The sequence below is a fragment of the Protopterus annectens genome, chromosome 3.part0 (assembly GCF_019279795.1).
Source record: "Protopterus annectens isolate FY-2018-M chromosome 3.part0, PAN1.0, whole genome shotgun sequence".
In the NCBI taxonomy this organism is placed as follows: Eukaryota; Metazoa; Chordata; order Ceratodontiformes; family Protopteridae; genus Protopterus; species Protopterus annectens.
Genome location: NC_056731.1, coordinates 1,231,108,290 through 1,231,132,467, shown reverse-complemented (window position 1 = coordinate 1,231,132,467; position 24,178 = coordinate 1,231,108,290).

The window sequence follows — 24,178 nt, the reverse complement described above, 5'->3', positions numbered from 1 at the left end:
AGTCAGTGAAAGACCGAATAATGACATCTAATTTACAGTCATCAGCAAACTTAATTAACCATAGGCTACTAGTGCTGCCTGAAGGTCTGGGAAACAGATGCCAACAGGAGAGATCCCAGCTTTAAAAGGCAAATAACCTTGTGGGACATAGAAGGACAAAAAGTAGACAGAATGCAAATGCCCACAGTGGCACTGGAGGTGGACCTTCCAATCTCTACCCTTTAACACCAGGTGAGGATTACCTTCTCTCTTTAAGGGATGATAACTTTGATGGAGATTAGGATGCCGCTGGAATTACCAGAGGTGGTGTAGACACAAGTAGTTTCAGACCACTGCAGCAAATGCAGTCATGCAATGACGAAAGTTAGAGAATTGCTGATTTTAATGATGTTTTGCTGAGATATACTAGTCATGTAGCCTGTGTGCAGATGACCCTTATATTCGTTCATCATCAAATGGCCCACTAACATCATGTGTAGCAGAAAGTGTGCTTTGTAAGTGTGGCCATCATCTCTTTTAGGATAAATCATTTTTCTGTCACAGGTCTTATTAACCATATCATCATGCATTTCTTTTCAGGGTCAGCATCAGAAACAACCATTTACTGTGCTTCAGCACAGCAGGCTGATGTTGACAGCAGAATAGCTGTTGATGATGATGCTGTCATACATCTAATGTTTGTGACACAGTCTGAGAACAGTAGCATAAAGTTGAAAAGTGTAGTGGTGGGACGCTCAGTGACATGAGGTCACATCCTTAGAATGAAAAAATATTATAGCAGGAGGAGGGTGATACACCACATAGCTCAGTACCAGCTTCCTATAAACAGCATTAACACCTTGACAAAGACACACCCATTTCAGATGTAACTATGCCTGTTGTTATACCAGTTTAAAGGGGTGCCAGGGGAAGGCATACTTCACAGATAGCTACTGAGGCATGCAAGACCCTGGCTGCCCAGTACCAGATGTGCTATGACATATGTCAGGCACAGACCACTGCCACTGATAGTCAGGCAGAGATAGTTAAGAGTATTACAATGCATACAGGAGGAAGTTCTCTACTACACAGGAATGGTGGAGGCCAGGAGCAATCCCATGATGATCCTCCTGTGCTGTATGGCAGTACACAGTATCCATGTCTGCTTCTGTGCACACACTTGTAATGACTTACTATAGCCACATTGGAACAACAGCTGGATGTGGATGGGGGACTGTCCACAAATATAGATGATGAGAAGACTTTTGTCAGGGGGTTTCCAACAGAGCACTGCAGAGATTATGGGTAATACAGCCAAAAAAAAGGTGAACAAGCCTTGTCAGCCTTTCACAACACTTGCCAAAAACTTTTATTCAAGGTCTAGTTCAAGCAGTGCTGTCAGATCAGTATATCTAGAAGTTTGCCTGCAGCCAGTATATCATGCCATTCCAACAGCTCAGCATTAAGTTTACATGCCAACACTTGCTCATCATGCATGGGAGAGTCACGCACACTATCCTTAGGTGACATTATGTAGACATCTTGGATATGTTTGTCATGTTATAGATCTCAACCAAATCAAGGCAGTTCTTACAGGTATGTCCATGTACAACTCTTCATTATATCTGCAGAGCAGTGATGACACAGAACAAAGGGGAAAACATTGTACAGGTTTTAATCTTAGTGCACAGTCTAATGCACCATACAATGGTAACGTCAATGCAGGAGGACGTTTAACAATAGCACAATATACATACTATTACACCTTTCCTTGTAATATTGCCAGTAAAACTGGCACTGTTCTCACTCAGATTTCAGCACTGTACAAGTGATGACTTTTATATGCAACTTTCTGACACAAACAGTATGTGTTAAAAAACAGTACATCAGTCTGATGTGCAGTGCCATTTAACTATGTATCACCCATCATAGCCAGGAGTAGTTACAGAGGACATGCACAGATAAGGTGAGGTAAAAATCAATGATGAGAAAAGAAAACAACAGGTACTCATGAAGTAGTTACCGTTACATCTGAAAAATACAATACAGAGGCAGCAACGCACAAAAAAGGCCAACTAGAATATTATCATAGTACTATACTGTCCTCTCTGAAGTGAAAAACTGTACCTATGCATGCTACAATATACCATCACTGGAATTAATACTTGCCATCTGGCCACAATACCTCTCACATAAACACAAGAGCTGTTCTACTGCTAGTAAAACTAGGAGTTACCTCTGAAGAAGTTCATATGAGCAGCATACCAAAAGCTGTGCTTAATTTAACATCTTCAGCATTCTTTATGTCTTTGGCATTAACCATACAGATGACAGTTGGCATTTAAACATGACAGTGCAAGTACGCTGTCACTTATCAGAATGCACTATGCAATAAAACATTCCAATAATTTTCTACAAAAGAATATTTTAAGTATGAGAAAAAAATATCTGACGTACAGTATAAGGCATCCGTGCATCATCCAGCATAGCCCACAATTAACATTACAATAATTAAGTATTAGCTATGTCATTTGTATTGTTTCACTTTCACTGGCAGATGTTTCTGTCACTGATGATCCTGTTCAGACTGTTTATTGTTTTACTGTACATTTATCACAGTTTCAGTTCACAGGTAATACTGGTTCACTATGGCAGTTTTTAGCATGACAACTACAGTATATGAACAGATAAACTGGATTCAAACCTAACCCTATCTTTACTGAATGTCATACTATATACTATACATGCAGACTTGTTAAATGCATACACTGATACACTGTTTTATATGTGCGTATATATATATATATATATATATATATATATATATATATATATATATAGAGAGAGAGAGAGAGAGAGAGAGATGTACATATATATATATATATATATATATATACACACACACACACACACACACACACACACACACACACACACACACACACACACACGCACACACCTTTTTTAATAACTGCTTTTGCGAAACGCATTTCTACATTTTTCTTTTAGATTTTTGTCACCAAACATCTCCTGCTTACTATCAAGCAAATTAATAATGTATGTTCTCATAATTTGAACAGAACTGCATCTTAATGATGGATAAAACATAATTTGAATATAAGACTTTTATTTATGGCTAGTGATTTGCCAGAAAAAAACACAATTTTAGGAGAAAGAGATGAAAAATATGAGGCAAAAATCTGGACATTCTGCAAAAATATGTACAGTTGAGAGTTAAGCACCATTTTAAGACTGTGACCTCCCAATGATTTTAACATTTTAGTTTAGATTAGCCACATGTCAGTTAAACAATATAAATTGATCATAATAAATCCCATCAAGCCTCATTTTCTTTCTAGCAGAAGGCATCAACGCTTGCGTGAAACAACCAAGTATCAATCAGTGTCAAAACACCCAACTACTTAAAATAATGTGCACTGAGTAGAGTTAAGTTTAGTGCACAAAAATGCAGCTACATCATTAAAAAGCTTGCATTGTTTATGCCTCTTCCCACTAGGTCTGTTGCTCATGCTGAAGTTGGCTAGTCCAGTATATCATATGAGAAAGTATACTTTTATTCCTATTATTTTAAACAGTTACTAAATCATAGTTCATGCTCATTGCCAATGCAGTTATTATTATATTTATTATTGTTATCATCATTATGTAAGCAAAGGGGAGGATGCAACAAGACTGACATATTCTGAAGATGGTACAGAATAACACGTTCAAGTTCTGGCAAACTTTTTTTGAGTCATTGTAAATGGGTATTTGTTAAACTATTGAAGAAAAATGTTTAAGCTGGACAACTACGACGCTACTAACTCCACAAAAAAAGAACACAGTTAGTGATAATTCCACTCAAAAATGTCCTTTTTGTTGGGACCTGTTATATCTAAATGGTTGAATAAAACAAAAAGACCAATGCCAGATGGTAAAAGCTCCTTCTTTTTGTAAACACAAACTCTTGAGGTCACAATTGTGTGATTGGTTATCGAGCACTTCCTGGATACCGTCTCGTAGGTTTGCTGTTGACTGTTAAACAGTTAACTGTTTTGTTCTCCTCATCTCCTGTAAAACAGTTCCAGGAATAAAACCTGGTTAGTTGAGTCTCCACAATTAATGAACACCGTCTCCTGTAATAACTATTCAGCTCAAACCCAGGAAATGAAACGGTTCTCTCTTCAAAATCGATTCAAGCACTAAGACATAGGTTTTCTCAACCTAGGCAGTTGCACATACATTGATTGTCCTTCATCATGGTGGACACACCGTTGGCAACACCAAGTGGAGAAAAATGATACTAAACGTCTAACAAGTAGAAATTAATGACTAGTAAAACAAAAAACACTGGTAGTACCAACTACAACATTTTTTTATTTTTTTTGTTATAGACAGATTAGACACCAAAGATTTTGGTGGTGACTACAAAACCATTCTAGAAGTCAAGGAACGCCTGTGGCAAATACGATTAGACGCAAGCACTGCACCTGGCATTAATGACACCTTATCTCTAGCATGTATACTAAAACACAAGGCATCATGCATTTAACATTTCGAAATTAGAAACAACAGAGAATTTCTGACTTTTTTTATACATATATTTGTATACATACTTTGTATACTTTTTATATTTTTTTTATATTTTTTATATCTCTAAATGTTTTTCCATATTTGCAGAATTCAAGTGTTGAAATAATTCACATCTAAAGTAAATACATTATTGATAACTTTGTACTTGGTGTTTTTAAAAAAACTTGTAAAGTTAATTATATCAAAAAGCTAAGGGTTAAATTACAAAGTATACACAACAGAATTATTGTATTCGATTAGTATTTGATGTCAATGTTAATTGAAGTGTATATTTAAAGGTTGTGATGAGTTGTGACAAACTGACTCTGAAGATGCCCTACACAGGTGAAAGCGCTTAGTCAGTTAATGGTCAATGTTAATAAAATCATGATGGTTTTATTTTGGTGCTACCAGTGTTTTTTGTTTTACTAGTCATTAATTTCTATTTGTTAAACTATGCCCAATGTAATATTGCTAGTGTTTAAAATATGCCAATGATTATTTGCAGTTATTAACATAAATGCCAGTATTCACAGTCATTTACACAAATGTGTTAGGGATTTTGGGGAGGGGTGTGATGCGAACAGGTTTGACTGAGCAGCGATTCAGAGGTCATTTATTCCAATGTACAGTGTCTTCGAATGAAGTTATGCAAATGAGTAGATAACGAAATATAAATGAGGAATGACGTAAATTTTTGTATGCTAATTAATACTATTTTACAACATTTGCAATTCATAGTGAATTTTTCCTGCTTTCCCACACTTTTTACACATGAGATAGAAAAAGGGAAGGATTGCCAAATCCATCAGTGTTGTACGTGGTGAAAATGCTATCTCTTGTGGCGAGCTTTGCTGTTTCTAGGTTAGAGTTGCAGTTTTGGCTGGGCTAAAACTACTTATGCCCAGCAGAGCTTGCTGGCCAAGAAGACAAAAATATAAGCTCATTATGACTTTGATAATCACAAAATCCTTGATAGGTTTAGAGTGGACAGGGTCTTAGTGGGCATGTATGACATCCTGTAGGGGAGTGTATGAATGCATGGGCTCCCTGTTCCTGTGGGCACCAAAGTATGCATAGTCCTTACTATACTTGCTATGGTGACCTTCCAGAGACAGACTGGTAACACACTGGGGATTTCATAGGTCTCTGTCTTAAGGATACTGAAGCAGTTCTTGGATGCACCTTTGGCACATGATGATCAATACATCAATTTCCTGGTGTCACCTCAGCAGCAAGAAAGGACTAATTGTGCCTGTTATGGGTTACTACATTTCCCAGAGGTACTCAGTGCAATAAATTGTACCAATGTTGAAATTAGGGCATCTCCTGTTCCACAAGGTGAATGGAGCCACAATAGGAGGGGCTACTATTCCATCATTTGCTAGGTAGTGTGTGATTCATAGGGATGCATCACTAATGAGTCTGTCCAGCATCCTAACAGTGCACACAGTTCCCATAACTGGCACACTAGCTCACTTTACCACCTCTTCTTTCATGGTAAGATGCCCTGTGGTCATTGTCTTGATATGTTGAGTTTTTCTTTTTGAGTAAATAGTTATTCATGTTAAATGTAATTGCTGTATATTCATCTTTATTTTCTTATTTTGTGTCCCCTACCCTCTCTGATTTTTTTAAGGGGGTGTGGGGTATCCATTGGATCCATGGCTCATGACTGTGGTGAGAAATCCATCTGGAGCTGTGGAGGAAAAATACAACACATCCCCATCCCAGACCCATGTTGTTATTCAAAGGGTGTTTGGCTTCCTGCAGAGCTATTTTAGGTTCCTGGGGGTGGCTTTCAGCATGACCCAGCTACTGCGTGTAGGATGTTCACTGTCTGTTGCATTCTGCATAATATGATTATGTGCCAGTCTGGTGGTGAAGTAACCATGGTGTCACTGCAGCTCCCAGTTGTTTGACTAATGATGATCGGCCATCAGCAGTAGTAAGTGGCCTCATCCGACAGGCTGGTGCACAGCATGCAGCTGCACCAGTTAAGCAGCAGCATCTTGTCCAGAACTATGGACCAGGACATTGAGGTTAATGTTTCTTTGGTAAAAAGCACATGATTGATGCATGCAGTGATGATCTGTGAACTATGCTGTGTGCTGCATAGTCTGCTGTCACTGTTCATCTGACATTCTCTCTCATCTTAAAATAGTTTTTTATTACTTCTTGTTTGCCTGAGTGCTCATTGATTCCTGTCCAGTGATGCTAAAAGGCATCAAATCAATAAATAAATCAACAGTGGCAACTGCTGTATTTAATAACTTTTGGTTTAAATATTTATTCACTATGCAGTGGTACTGACAACAATGACAAATTTAGTTACATATGCCATTTCAGTGTAATGAACTCTGTTGCACTGCACATCAAATTTCTTTTTTTTGCTGCCATTCAAAATGATTATGACTTCAAAAACTGTCTTCATTTTTGTAGTGATGACGGTGTACTGGCAGCTTGGCAGCTAAGTGTATACGACAAGATGATTATTTTAATGTGTCATTTCTGTATGATGTAGTGGACATGAAAATGCTTGCTCATTGCTACTGTGATGTCTTATGTAACGGAATGGTAATGCATGTATCATTGGTGTTTGCCCCAGTGTTCATTTATATACTTAAAAGATGTACATAGACTTCCATACTCCCCACAATCCAATTGCAATTAAACAGAAATGTAAATGATTGTGATTTAAGACTATGGTGGAAGTAATAGCTGGAAAGGTAATAACTTCACATATATGCAGCCTCCACCTGCAACAAAACATTATTTCATGTACATAGACGTATTTATCAATGAATGCAATTCACAGTAGCTCTAGATAAAATGAGTAGTACAAATCTCCTATTGCTGGGCCTGGTGATTGTACAACTGATTTGGAGGATGGGCTATCATGAGAAATGCAAGTTGAGTTAGTTCGATTATATGATCTAGAGGAGATAAGTGATCTTGCTGTAGGTGACCTGACACTGCTGTGTGACCATGACCTTGACCTGGAATGTGAGTTCACCTAGGTTCAAATAACTTTTGACATGGCCTGTGAGAAATACGTTGTGATTGCTCACTGTGAGTACTGACATTACTGTCTTGAGAACCAATGTTGATATAATTTGATTTCCCCTCATGTGTCTGTACAATCAGTTTGCTTCATAAATACAACTATGCCATCATCATCATCAACAACAGCAGCAACACCCTTTCACTGATATCTTCATCCATGTTTATTGGTCCATTTGAACTGATTCTGAGTCTGTTGAAGAAATTGTTACAAAATATTAATAACAATGCAACAGCATATGGTGTAGCACACTTACAAGGGAGGGAATGGGACACTTACAGTCTGCCTTCATTTTCATTAGCTGCTGATGTACAAGGCTGACCTAATAATGAATTGTGATGTTTAATTACAGCATTGTTTGTCACCACTCAATTTTAACTATTTAGAAGGTGTGCATTTTAAACCAGCCTTCAGGAGAGGATGAATGCAAATGCTGTTGCAGACTTTGGTTTGATGGAACAGTGTCCACATCACCTCTAATTATTCCAGTTGTATCATCTTCTGTATCATAGTCATTCCCAGAGTCTGAGAAAAGGTATTCATCATCTGATGTTAACTTAATAAGATTAGGAGACCCCCTACAGTTGTACTGGAAATTGCATTCTGCCTGGCCTTGCTTCTATCACATCCTACCATATCAGTTTCCCTTTCCATACACTGTGCCAGAGAATGGTTTCTGTGTTCAGCTGCATTGATTTCAATAATTACTTCACCCCATGCTTTGCTCCTCTTGGCTTGTCTGGGCCTCCCTTTACCAAAATGAAGTTTCCCATATGTCTCAAGTGCTATCAGGAGTAAACAATTCTCCTCATGGCTAAAGTTATCATGTCTATGCCTGGATCCCTTATTCTCCATCTGTACTACATAGGAAAAAAAGGGAAAAATAAAATGGCTACAGTCAGACACTCATTATGCTACTGTGTGGATGACATCAGCAGTTAAACTATAAACCACTGGCTTGTTATTCCTGCCACCAACAAAAATAAATAAGCAAACTGAAATGTTACTTAAACTGATCAACTTCAGCTTATTCAATGCAGATGAAAATAATTATGCCAAAATCAAACTGTTGTACTATCTACCACTGTACATGTATTCCACCCTCACTGACAGTAGTTAAACATCACTTTTATTAGACATGTATATTTCTGTCTTCTGTCTACAGTGCAAATTCTAAAATACAATAACCACTTTTCACATGTATGGACAATCATAAACTTCTGCAATGATCTATAGTTCACTTATTACAATTTCAGTGACCAGCACCACGTCAAACAACTGCAAGCACTTGACCCGAATTACCAGTCATGCAATGGTATCATTTAAATGCACACTATACTTCAAAACATATTGTAAGTGACCTGTAAAATATTATGACAGTAACTGTTAATTTTCCTCTTAATAAGTAGTAATCAGTTTATAAAATTTTTCTTAAGTTTTGATGTCTGCGGTACCTAAAAAATGTGACACCTATCTCAGGTGTTGGCAGGTCAAAATGGCACAGGTCAACATCGTGGCATAAATTCAGGCTGATTTACACATTTGCTATGCAAATTAAACTAATTTATATGCATACCTATGAAACAGTATTATGCAAACATGTTACGAAGTACATCGATATATTTGGATTTTTTCCAATTGTGAATGCACATCCCACGGTACATGAACATATCTGAAAATGTGGATACACTGGAGATGTTTATGAATTCTGTTGCACTCTACAACAATGCCAGTCTTTTTACATAGATGTGCTGCTTACCCTAAACTAGTCAATATAAGAACACACTTGTAAAATTCAAAATGGGGTTATCTGAATGTGAGTTTGAAAGCAATGTGAAGTTTAATCCCTCCCCATCCAACACTGTATGTCACAGACTAACAAGTGATACATATCATAACGTCCTACAAATACTGTTTCACATTATTACTGACATTTCTTTCTTTACCACCTTTATTAATTCAAAAGTCAAGCAACTACTTTCATTTAAGAAAAAACACTGTGTGACAAAGCAGTTTTATTTATACCAAACCTGTCAGTGTTATCAATACCCAGTCTAATGAGCATACTAGTAAAAAAGGCTTTGGTCATGGTGATGTCAGACCCAACATGGAGTGGCTCTAACCGTACCTAATACAGCTCTCACAATACTTTCCTCATTCTAGTTCTGGCTCTTTGAATGATGGCAGCACCTATGAAGGCACAAGCCCTTCTTCCTGGCTAATATGAGAAAGAGATCTTAGTATTGCTCTACCTTTTGCATGACTCATGCCATGTGGTAAAGTCAGTGCGTCTTCTAAGGACATGTATGCAAGGCACTTAAAATGCAGAAATACTTTTTAACAATCTATTCTAAGCAGATCTCAAATCATACCTGCCTCTACATGGTGTAATTGCAAGCCAACTGATGTATTTAGCAGTTCCACTATATGAAATGTTCAGACAAAGTTACAAAAGGGCAAACAAGAGCAGCCGCAGTTTTATTTGGACATTTGTTTCAAGGTAGCAAGCTTCTCTGCCCATATATATATATATATATATATATATATATATATATATATATATATATATATATATATATATATATATATATATATATATATATATATATCAATACCATGGTTTCACAACTCTGTTTAAAGAAAGGTACAAAAATGAATCATTATGTACTGCTTCTGTAACAGAAGCAGAGGCAGCCACAATTTCTTATTACAAATACCAGCTGGTGGGTTTCACCTCATCCAGTTGTGATTGAAAAGTTTCCACATCATCCATTAGTTTAAACACCACTGATAGATCAACTGCTTTTTTTTAAGCCAAAAAAAATCTTTATTAAATTATCATTTATGACATAGGCAATCATACATTTATATAAATGAAAACAGACCATACTGGCATGTTTTCATTTGAAACATTATACATTACATATAATCTCCTGTACAATCATTGTCAATTGAACACTACATAGTACACATTCAATTTCCGCATTCCCTCAAACTTCATTCCACCACTTGACCACCATGACAAAACAGAAAACAGTTAGACTTGCCGGCAAGGGCAGTAATACAGCCTCACTATAGAGACAGATGTATCCTCTTGGAGGGCGATTTTTTTAATATTGTTGAAGTGTGGCAGTTAAATTAGCTAATTTTGGAGATTTATGGCTACCGGAAGAAAGGACAGAGGCTACCTATTTTCTGTGATATGAAACAACAGGGAATTAATAGAATTGTTAGTAAAATGTACAGATGTTTGACAATAAAAAGCTTATTAGTGTAGAAGTATCCAAAAATTGGGAAATAATGCTAAATACCTGGAAGTCTCCAATGGACCAAAAGTATATATGTCATATTCCAAAGTTGACATATTTTTCTAGGCTTTAAAAATTTGGATGGAAATTCTTACTCAAATGTTTTTATATATATGAAGTAAGTTGCAGGTCATCTCACTGGAGGGTAAGGAATAGCTGTGAGAGACACCAGGATGGTGTGGCAGTCTCCCAGTTTACATACTCTCTGTGAATGTCAACAGCTACAGAGATTTAAATAAATCCAAAAACAGGCAGCGCCACATGGACCACTCCACATGACAGTTTGCTAAACCACCACAATTTATTAAAAACTTACAATCTCATTAACGCTTAACTGCTTCACAGCATTTTTGTCTTAAATGGATTCATCAGATCTGATGAATTTTGTTAAGTAGAAAACACAGTGAAGCACTTAAGCGTTAATGAGATTGCAACTTTTTAATAAATTGTAGTAGTTTAGCAAACTGTCGTGTGGAGTGGTCCATGTGGCGCTGCCTGTTTCTGGATTTGTCTGAGTTTGAGTTTGGCAATGCTGTCTCCTACACTTTCTTTTCTTTTCTGTTAGTGATTTAAGTAAGATTGAGAATAGGGTTTTAAAGCAATTGAGTATGCTGATTTAACTCTAACACCAAAAAGATTTTATTGGGCTGTCACCATGGCAAGTGCTGGGAAACACTTGTGAGGGAATGAACAGCTTGACTGACCAGTTTTAAAAGAATTGATTCCATAGAGGATTATGATTGGGTTATTGGTCATAACTTACTTATTATTTGCTTGTGACATGGATGCCAACAAATTCACCTCAAGAATGAAGCACCACTCTAAACTTTGTTAAGGTTGGGTCTCATGCTATAGCAGCAGTGAACCCGGTTGTAACTCTATGCATGACTATGTGTTTAAATAAAATAATAAACCAAAGAAGTTTACATCCTAGAATCTTACCATTGCAGGGAGAAGGGATGCATTTCTTGCTAATAAAATAATTTTCATTAACAGTTGAAAAATGTATATGCAAAGATTGCATTGGTGTAGTAGGTTAAAAAAATGTTTGTTGAAATGTCAGACGTTGTCTGTGAATGTTCTCAACTTTCAGTTTTGTGACAAGGACATAACGTAAGGGATGCTTAATAAAATCAGATGGGGACTATTAAAAATGAGATTTTGTATAAGAAAACAAAACAAGAGTGAAATACATCTTAAATTAAAATAAAAGTGTAGGTCTATGTGATTTACAATATTATTTCTTCTCATGACATAAGCATATTCTAATACTTACTTACTTAGCTGAGCTATACAGAATTAAAATTAGTTGTTCAGTATGGGCAGCGTGAAGATGTACCATTAGCAGGATCTTGCAAAAGTATGTATTGCTCTTTCTGGTCAGTCAGCTGAAAATGAATAATAATTGTTTAATTTTTACTGTGTGATTTTACTGTAACAATAAGAGCTCTCCCTTAGTTTGGGGAATCACAGGTTTATTTCACTTTGTCTACTATGATGGGTCTATACTAGATAATCAAAATCTACTTACCTCAAAAACATATTCATCGACACCAGAACACTGAAATACACTTCAGAGAACATCGAAAATATTACTAGGGTATGTAATCACTTGTCCACCATAACACCACAACACATATTGCATTAAATCAAACCCAATGAAATGGGGGGCTTCGCCTCCAGACCCTCCCCCAATGTGTGGGGGCTGCACCCCCAATGCCCTCCCCATCTATATATACAAAATCTGAGATTACACTAGAGTGGGGAAAAGGGCAAAGTTGTGGTGTTGGTCAATTGCTTCCTTACCCTAGTAAAATTTTTGATGTTGGCTGAAGTGTGTTTCACTGTTCTGGTGTCAATGAATATGTCTTCAAGGTAAGTAGATTTCGATTATCTAGTACAGACCCATTATGACTGTGTTCCTAAATAAAAAGATTCCTTGCTTTGCTGAAATCTGTGTTTTGTGTCATTAACAAAAACAATAATTTAATTTCCTTAATTTTATTCTTGGCAAAAAAAAAACAAAAAAAAACAATTAATAAAAAACAGGAATTAAAGGTACCCAACTCTAGATGCTAAATTTCTCATGAACTAATTTGTCTGCTGTGAAACTTTTGTTGACATTAACAAAACTAGTTTACACATAAGTAAATGACTGTTTAGGCAGCAGTATTTTTATCTACAAACTCTATAGGTTTCACTTTCATAGGTCGAAGGCTATTTCAATCATAGGTTGTAAGGAGATTCATTAGTGGATTTTTTCCACTTGTGGGTGACTGAGAAGGGGGATAACTTCCTAACTAATGTATCTACTAATAAAGGACTGTAATGATAGTGTCAACATTTTGTGTGTGTGTGTGTGTGTGTGTGTGTGTGTGTGTGTGTGTGTGTGTGTGTGTGTGTGTGTGTGTGTGTATATGAGTGTGTGTGGGTATGCTTTATCTTTATTACCTTTAATCTGTGACCTAAAGAAGATGGTCTTTCATGTCCTACACCATTATATCAATGATTATTTTTTCTGAGTATGGTGAATACTGTTTTTGTGTATATAAACATTGTCCTTTGTTTTGGTACTTAATCTTCTTTACCCTAAAATTTGATAAGATAATACTATACTGGTACAGTTGGTAGTTGCTTTATATAAATACTTATTTAGATAATCAAAAGAAACAAAAAGCCCAGGTGTTTATTAAACACATAACCTAACATCACTATTTCAACCACACCAATACCCTCATCATCCATAAATTAGAACATCACTTTTAAAATAAGATGGCATATACTCACCTTTAAGTGCTTTTTGTTGAAATCCCAGATAATGGATCTTAAAAATAATACAATTGTGCTCATTTTATATTACAGAAAATATTCCTTGAGTCTGGAAGTAAATATTGTTAAACAGACATCAAACTGCTATTATGGTTAATGATCATCCATCCCTTCACTAAGAAACATGACTAAGGGCTTTGCAGCTATTATGGTTAATGATCATCCATCCCTTCACTATGAAACATGACTAAGGGCTTTGCAGCATGACAAATATGCAGGGGTATGAGCTCAGTCAAAAGTCCTACAGACATATTTTGTGTCATTTCTTGTCCTTTTCTTATCAGAATCTGTATAGTCGGTATTTTGTAATTGAAACATACAAGCTATGGACGTCTTTTGAGTGCAGGTATTGTATCATGGTTATTAGTAATCCACTGGATTTCTTTGTTTGCATGTTTGAGTGCAGTGTAAATGGTTAGGAATTAGATTTCAGGAAAGGTTACAATTTCTTTTGCTAAATTTAAATGTCACTTCCCATTATTATTTGAGTAAAAATTTGACAAAGTTCTGACTTGGTTGCTTTTTTTTGTGTTTGTGTAGTCAATAAAAGTTGTGGGATTTGGAAATCAGACAGATCAGCTCATTGCTTAACCATATTCATTTCTGTCTAGCAAGCCATCGGTCATTAGTTTCTGACTAGCAGAACATTTCTAACATAGAAGATTATGGGGGGGGGGTTCCGATCATAACCTGCTCATTATGTGCTCAAGACGTGGATGCCAAGAAATTCACTTCAAGAGCAAAGCTTAAGAATGGTGCAGCTTGTTATCCATGTCCAGAAAATAAAATAAAGGGTTATGATTGGAAACCCGGTCATAATGCTTTATATTGAATATAACTCTTATCTGCTTCATGTACTCCTAGTTACAGAAACAAAATTGCAAAGTATTCTGACAGCTTTTAAAGCCATAAAGCATTTAATAAGTGCTAGCAGCAAAATAGTGAAAGAGGGCCTGTTATGTTAGAAAAAGTCAGGGCCACATTACTGGCATAGACAGCAGGCAGAAACAGATTTATTTTTATTCTGCCACTCTCATTTGCTGGGCAGTTCTGACAGATTTAACGGGCTAGAACTATATCCAGTCTTAACAAGTGAAGCAGGGGACGCTTAACATTTTTTAAGATTGAATCTCCTGCTATAGAAGAGCTTAACTGACTTGTCTTTTTTCCATATATCAGAGCATGATCACCTCACTGCATGTGCTACAACAGTGTTAGGTATGACTTTCAAGCATCAGCATCTACTTGGTCAACATGTAATATTTCTACAAACTTCATGGCTTAAGAGACTGGCCAGTGTCACAATACATGTTTGTATTCCAAATCTGCTATTCCAGTTCTGCTGTGTCATTCCTAGTTTAACAAAGCTGATATTGTTGCAATGTATACTGAGTCTTAATTACACATGGTTGTCCAAGACAAGGAACCTTTAGATTTTCATAGGTTTGTGGGTAAGTATTAGGCTAGCTGCTCTTGTTGGTAATTTTAAGCCTAGCCAATTTCCTTTTTGTTCTTGAAATAAGCTATCCCATTTGGTTATAGATTGTCCTTACCCATCCCAATGAATAACAGTATGGACCCAGATGTGTTACTCTTTGAAATTCAAAGATATTTATGATTTTCTCATTTTCACATCAGTTAAGTCCCTAATATAAATCATAGTGGTTAGAATTATGTGTGAAAATAATATGGAAGTAATTTCTAGGCCATTCAGCCAGAATAATTTAACAGCATTTTGAGAAGTAGTTTTGTTTCTACTGTTATCTTGGGGTCTAAAAGGTTTTGCATTGTATTATGAATCAATGAATACATTATGAAGTCATTACAAGGGCTACAAAGGGTCAATGGCTAACATTATTATAAGATCAGTACTTCAACTTATTTATAAAATTCTGGTAGAATCTGACTGCAAACATTTTTGAGAAAATAATGACAGTCTATACCACAGATGTTTATTACCTTTGTTTACAAGAAAACCTTTTGATGAAAATTAAAAATGCCTTTACTGTGAATAAAAATAGCAAAGTAAATATACAGTAGGTTGTCATCTCCATGATGAAGTGAGTCTTACAAACAAAAAGTAGTCAAAACAGCAAATGTTCATTCTTTTTAAATAACTGTCTGTAGGTTGGTTGCTGAAGCCTAGAATCAACACTGTCCTGTTTACGAAAAAAGTTCTTTTAGTTCTACCATATTGTTTGACAATAATCCCCCAACAATAGTATACTGATTTGTTATGACTACGTTAAAATAAGACTGAAAGACTATTTTGAGAGCAGCATTTAGCAAACTGTTTTGATATGTATTCCAGTGCTAGAAGGGCGAACCTTTGGTGAAATAACATTGTATGCAAAAAAGCTCCATTGCACCACCCCACTGCCCTCTGCCCTCTCATATCCACCAGTTGTCCCCACCATCACTGGGTCTATATCATAACATCAAAATCTACAAAGATTGAATGTTATAATATTGAACCCTAAACACCAAAATCCACAAACATCGAACAATCAGAATAGCGATTTTTTTTCCCTGGGAAAAAATCGCTATTCCAAGAAACATACACACAACACAAACACACACAAAAAACAGCAATCCACACAAATACACTTAAAATACTACACCTAAATCTAAACTAAACTTTGCATACACTACTAGCTCTCCACTTACCTTAACCCGACCCTAACCCTAAGATTCGTCACTATCGCACATTCACCTCACCCACGCCCTAACCCTAACTCACCTAACCCGCCCCCTAACCCTAACCTACACAACCGTACACTTACCTGACCCGTGCCCTAACCCTAACTCACCTAACCCACCCCCTAACCTACACACAATTGCACACTTACCTGACCCGCACCCTAACACTAATGTCCACACAACCGCAGACTTACCTGACCCACTCCCTAACCCTAACTCACCTAACCCGCCCCTAACCCTAACCTACACACAATCACACACTTACCTGAACCCGAACCATAATGCTCCAACATATCGAACGCTAAAAACAGCAAAGCCACAGCAATGGCCCTTTGCACCTTTGCTGTTTTCAACATTCGACATTACGGGTTCGATATTATAACATTCGATTTTTGTAAGATTCGATGTTATAATATAGACTCCCATCACCACCATGATGTCCTCCTCATATTAGCCAGATACATTTTCTACTTATTATTAATTTTTTTTATATTTTTGTCTTACTTTTCAGGTTTTGTTTTACATCATTTCAACACATCCTACCTGGATAAAATGTTCTTAGAATAGCTATGGAGGATATAAATTAATTAGGCCCTGGGGGCTACTCTATAGGTTCATAGTTTAGTACTAAGCTAATTGCCCTTGTAAGCCATTTTAAGACTAGTCAATTATCCCTTGTAAGACTCAAACCCTGCACCCTGTGTTTGTAAGGCAAATACCTTATCCATTGAGCCACCCTCCCAACCCCTCAACACCAGAAGTCATGAGAGTTATATATGCTCTGATGTGCATTCTAGAGCTCCCTCCCCTATCTTTTTGATCAAGTGATGTCCTAAACAAAAATGACTAAGGAAATAAATTTAGTCATATTCTTCAACTTTGCTTTTTCCAACATCTTTTCAACACACTCTTACTTGCCAAGACTGTACTATAATAACTGTGTAATAAATAATCAAATTATGCCTGTGGTCTTGGGGCCACTAAATCCCCAAAATCACAAGGCTTTATTTCCTTAGTGCATTTTAAATCTACTTTCCAGTCTTTTGAGCCAATAGTGGCATGAATAAAAAGCATGAACAAGGGAACAAATGTAGTATAACTCTTAAACTATATCCCTATAGCCTTTCAACACAACCTAACTGCCAAGGAGTGCTCAGTGATAACTGTGCAATAAATAATCAAACTAAGCCAGGGGTCCTGGGGTGTTATAGATGCCCTGAGGTGCATTTTGGAGACATTTCCCAACCTTGTGATCCACTGATGGTCTGAACAAAAAAACATGAGCAAAGGAAGAAATTCAGTCTAGTTCTCATTTTAGAGAAGAAATGAGACATACCTGATAAAAATGATGTTCAACATAAAATGCTTGCAAGAATGTTTACATCATGTCTGGGAAGAGTGACTACACCCCCACTACCTATAGACCTCTGGTGTTAGAGCTGGGTCTTCTACACAAACTAACAGACTAGCACTGAATTCCACCAAAAGAACTTTTAATAGAAAAGTTTAATGGGCTAAAATACCCATCAATGAATATACAAAAAAACTGACACCTCCAGGGTGACAAAGAATACCAGTTTCAGCATAAAGCCTTCATCAGTGCTATTTAACAATTAGTGTTACAATCAGTATATATATATATATATATATATATATATATATATATATATATATATATATATATATATATAAAACAGCCCAACAGTGCACCACACAATTATCCAATCACAATTGCTCATTGAGTCCTGGAGAAAATAAGTCACCTAATGTAATTATCCACATTCTTTCCTTGTAATCCAAAAGAGAATGTAAATTTTCTGAAGAAGTATTTAGTTTATATATTCTATCTATAAGTGTAAACCTAAACCTAGTAATGTAGTTTGCATCTAAGTGGCACAAACTGAGCTAATCTATCCTCCAGCTCAGTTTTTGCCACTTAGATGCAGGTTTGGATATAGAAGGGGAAAAAACATGAGGGGGCTGGTTTAACCATTATAAAAAGGGTACTCAAATGGTACATAACAGTTTGTGAACTACATTACAAGGAGGCCCAGTAATGGGCAGTTTTCTATGTGGACACTGCAGGTTTTGCAGTTTGGTCCCTAAACAGATCTTATTCACTTCCTTTAATTGTCCCAAAGTATATGATATAAGAGTTTTTGGAAATTGTGGTAGTGATTGGGTGATTTCTTTAGTAAATTGTACCTGACCTGCCTTTAATGTCGGTCAGACTTCTCAGCCATTCAAATTTAGAATATCAGAACATATGAGTGACATTAAATGTCGCAGAAACACAAATCCTCTTTGTAAGCATCAGGTATCACATCCATCTGCTAGGTTTAGGTTTACAGTTATAGATAGAATGCACTGTCCATAGCTATATTCAATATTCTATACACACTTTTGAGGGTTGAATGTCAGAAAATATTAAAATAGTAATAATCATACTGTCCCCAGCCCCCAGCCCCTCATGTAAGCTACAGTGGCCTTTTGTGCACACCAGTGCAGGTCTGGTTTTAGACTACATGAGGTTGCAATATTGTATGTGTTCTCTGGTAGAAATGTGTAATATTACTATTTTTCTTATTAAACACAGACATGCTGATACCTTGAAAGCCAGGTTTATCATAGAATTCATGAGCATACATACACACAGGCATGCACAGACCCAGATATACACATACACAGACACAAGCATTAGTCATAACAATACTGTTTTTAAACTGATTTTAGCAAATACCACACAGGTCAAATTATAACTGACAGCAATCAGTTTATAGCCAGTACAAAGCACTTAACAAAGAGATATAAAGTAAAATGGGTTTCTGTCATTTCCGGAGGATAAATAACAGGCATATGCAGTACAGTCTACTGGTCAAGAAAAAGACAACAGTGGCAAACTTAGTAAGATGTCCTTAGAGTGCACATATTATTTCAAATACTTTCAATCAAACAGCAGGCATCTATTCAACTGATTAAAATTAACAGACAGCAAAGTTCTTCATGATAAATCTGCATACGTTATACAATTTTCACTAAACTTGTAGGAGTAGGGCCTTGTGGCAGATCTCCTGCAGTACTAAAGTCAGACATAGTGACCACAGGCTATTATACAATGAGAAACTTCTAATTAAACTTGTAGGAGTAGGACATTGTGGCAGAACTCCTGCATTATCAAGGTCAGATGTAGTGACTGCAGGCTATTATACAATGACAACATTCTCAGTAAATTTGTAGGACTAGGACCTTGTGGCAGAGCTCCTACACTATCAAGGTCAGATGTAGTTACTGCAGGTTATTATACAATGACAAAATTCTCAGTAAACTCATAGGAGTATGGTGTTGTAGCAGAACTCCTGCAGCATTGAGGTCAGATGTGGTGACTGCCATCTAATATCCAATGACAAAATTGTCAGTAAACTTGTAGGAGTAGGGCCTTGTGGCATAGCTCCTGCAGTATTGAGGTCAGACATGGTGACTGCAGGCTGTTACACAATGACACAATTCTCAGTAAACTCATGGGAGTATGGCATTGTAGCAGAGCTCCTGCAGTATCGAGGTCAGATGTGGTAACTGCCTGCTACTATCCAATGACAACATTTTCAGTAAACTTGTAGGAGTAGGGCCTTGTGGCAGAGCTCCTGCAGTATTGAGGTCAGACATAGAACCGCAGGCTGTTATACAATGAGAAAATTCTCAGTAAATTTGTAGGAGTACATTATCAAGGTCAGATGTAGTGACTAAAAGCTAATATACAATGAGAAAATTCTCAGTAAACTCATAGAAGTAGAGCATTGTGGCAGAACTCCTGCAGTATCGAGGTCAAATGTGGGGACTGCAGGTTATTAAACAGTGATAAAATTCTGAGTAAATTTGTAGAAGTAGGGCCTTGTGGTGGAGCTCCTGCTGTATCAAGGTCAACTGTAGTGACTGTAGGCCATAATACAATGGCAAAAGTCTCAGTAAACTTGTAGCAGTAGGGCATAGTGGCAGAGTTCCTGCAGTATTGAACTCAGATGTGACCACACGTTATTATACAATGACAAAACTCTTAGTAAACTTGTAGAAATAGGGTCTTGTGGAAGAGCTCCTGCAGTACTGAGGTCAGAAGTAGTGACTGCAGGCTCTGCACTATGACAGGAGATAGCGATTCAGTCACTAATTCAGTATTTCATCTGATATATCATTCTTATTAAAAAAGACTCTTAGATTCATAGTGAATAAATGATGACAAAGCCAAAAATATTGTGAAATTAAAGGCCAAAAAAAAAAAAAAAACAAGGACAATTTACAAACATTGACCCTACATACCTGAAAAGATAATAAAATAAGCAGGTTTGCATAGCATTCATAAAAATACAAACATCTGTCACTATTTATAGACTGAAACCCTTTATGACTGCCTAGAAAACTACAACTTGTTCTATGTACTGTGCAGTACTGTGCAGTTTAGAAGACGGGACATGATGACAAAAGCATGAAGAAATAGCAGTTGTCCTTAAGTTACACAAACTACTATAACACACAGAAAGAACCAGTGTGACCATTTATTGAATTTAACAGCATACCAGGAAAGCGGAGAGTATACAAATGGGGGTCAGTCCCCCATGCAACAACCCTAAAGCTAAGTTTGAGGGTGGAAGAGATGGGGCTAAGCATCACTATGCCAAACAATGAAGCTGACCTCTGCATCCCAGCATAACTAGCTAACTGTGACAGAAGTCACTCCCAACTGATGCGGGTCTATGTAAGATAATCGAACTTTCAAAAGTTCGACTGTCATATGGTCGACACCATATGATCGAACTATTAAAAGTTTGAACATCTAATAAAAAAATAAACTACACAAATAACCTACCTGAACATTTAAACATGTAAGAAAAAAGGATGAAGCTTCAGTTATTTAAATATTTGAGAGCAAGAGGTGGCACGTTCATCCTTTTTTCTTACATATTTTATATTTGTTTGAACAGCCTTTAGTGGTGTGATTTGGTCTTTGTGCTGAATATTTTAAACAGGGGAGCAAGCCCCTCTATGCCCCCCACACCCCCACTCTTTAAATATAACAACTCTGAGATCGCACTTCTTCTTATTCTTTTGGCTATTCCCGGTTAGGGGTCACCAAAGCAGATCACCTGTCCGCTCATGATTGGCAGTGGAGTTTTATGGTGTCGAGTTGCCAGCCCAGTGCCCAACCTTCCACATAAGGCCCACACATGCACACACTCACACCTAGGGCCAATTTAGAGTATCCAATCCACCTATAGCATGTCTTTGGGATGTGGGAGGAAACCGGAGCACCCGGAGGAAACCCACGCGACCACCGGGAGGACATGCAGACTCCAACTCAGAGATCGCACTACAGTGCAGAAAAGGGAAATCTTCCCACTCTGAGCTGTACTGAGATCTCCGTTAAAACATGTGAACTTTCAAAAATTCGATCGTATGGTATCGACCATATGACAGTCGAACTTTTGAAAGTTCGATCATCTAATATAGACCCAACTGGTGCAAAGTCTCAGGGACAAAACGCTCTGTTCACAAAGCCCATTTGTTCCCAAGTGCCACAAAACAATAAAGCACATTGAAAAAAGCCAGCATGACTATTTAGTAACAGCAAATTTGTAGCAAACCACAAATAAACCATGTAATAACTTGAAGTTCCAGGGGGTAGGCTGGTATGACCATTTGGCATGCTAACCACCTCCCCAGTGAGTTAGTCCAGCCCAAGTGTCCCTCCGTACCATCACATTAGCAGAGGACAGCATGGATCCACTCACTCCCACCAGAATAGCTACTAAACTGGTAGCCCAGGAAATTGGGGGAAATACAAGAGGCTGGCAGTCTAACCTGCAAGAACCCACTAGGCTGTCCACACTCTGCTTGTTTCTCTTTTCTTCACCATGGATCTACCCTTAACGGACCTAGGAAACTTGCCGTAACATCAATCATCATCTTCTTTCGGCTGTTCCCGTTAGGGGTCACCACAGCAGATCACCTGTTTCCATTTCTTCCTGTCCTCTGCATCTTGCTCTGTCACACCAACCACCTGCATGTCCTCTCTCACCACATCCATAAACCTTACCTTAGGCCTTCCTCTTTTCCTGTTAACTGGTAGCTCCATCCTTAGCATATTTTTCCCAATATACTCAGCATCCCTCCTCAGCACATGTCCAAACCAACGTAATCTTGCCTATCTGGCTTTGTCTCCAAACCTTCCGAACTGGACTGACCATCTAATATACTTATTCCTAATCCTGTCCACCCTTGTCACACCCAGTGCAAATCTTAACATCTTTAACTCTGCCACATCCAGCTCAAACTCCTGCCTTTTTGTCAGTGCCACTGTCTCCAAACCATATAACATAGCTGGTCTCACTACCCTCTTGTAGACCTTCCCTTTCACTCTTACAGGTACTCATCTGTCACAAATCACTCCTGATACTCTTCTCCACCCACTCCATCCTGCCTGTACTCTCTTCTTCACCTCTCTTCCACACTCACCGTTAATCTGAACTATGGACCCCAAGTATTTAAACTCATCCACCTTCACCACCTCTACTCCTTGCATCCTCACCGTTCCTCTATCCTCCCTCTCATTCACACACATATATTCTGTCTTAGTCTTGCTGACCTTCATTCCTCTTCTCTCTAGAGCATATCTCCATCTCTCCAGGGTCTCCGCCACCTGTTCCTTACTCTCACTACAGATCACAATGTCATCTGCAAACATCATAGTCCATGGGGACTCCTGTCTAATCTCGTCTGTCAACCTGTCCATCACCATTGCAAATAAAAAAGGGCTCAGAGCTGATCCTTGATGTAATCCCACCTCCACCTTAAATGCATCTGTTACTCCAACAGCAGAACCACTCTTACATACTTCTCTGACACTCCTGACTTCCTCATACAATACCACAACTCCTCTCTAGGCACTCTGTCATATGCTTTCTCTAAGTCTACAAAAACACAATGCAACTCCTTCTGACCTTCTCTGTACTTCTCCATCAACACTCTCAGAGCAAACATTGCATCTGTAGTGCTCTTTCCCGGCATGAAACCATACCACTGTTCACTAATCATCACGTCCCTTCTTAACCTAGCTTCCACTACTCTTTCCCATAACTTCATGCTGTGACTGACCAATTTAATCCCTCCGTAGTTACTACAGCTCTGCACATCACCCTTATTCTTAAAAATTGGCAACAAAATACTTTTTCTCCATTCCTCAGGCATCCTCTCACTTTCCAAGATTTCATTAAACAATCCGGTAAAAAACTCCACTGCCATTTCACCTAAACACCTCCATGCTTCCACAGGTATGTCATCTGGGCCAACAGCCTTTCCATTCTTCATCCCCTTCATAGCTATCCTTACTTCCTCCTTGCTAATCCATTGTACTTCATGATTCACTATCCATACATCATCCAACATTCTCTCCCTCTCATTCTCCTCATTCATCAACCCCTCAAAGTACTCTTTCCATCTTCTCAACACACTTTCCTCGCTTGTGAGTATATTTCCCTCATTATCCTTTATCACCTTTACCTGCTGCACATCTTTCCTAGCTCGGTTCCTCTGTCTAGCCAATCAGTACAGGCCCTTTTCTCCCTCCTTAGTGTCCAATCTTTCATACAACTCTTCATATGCCTTATCCTTAACCTTCACCACCTCTCTCTTTGCCATGCACCTCATCTCCTTATACTCCTGTCTACTTTCTTCATCT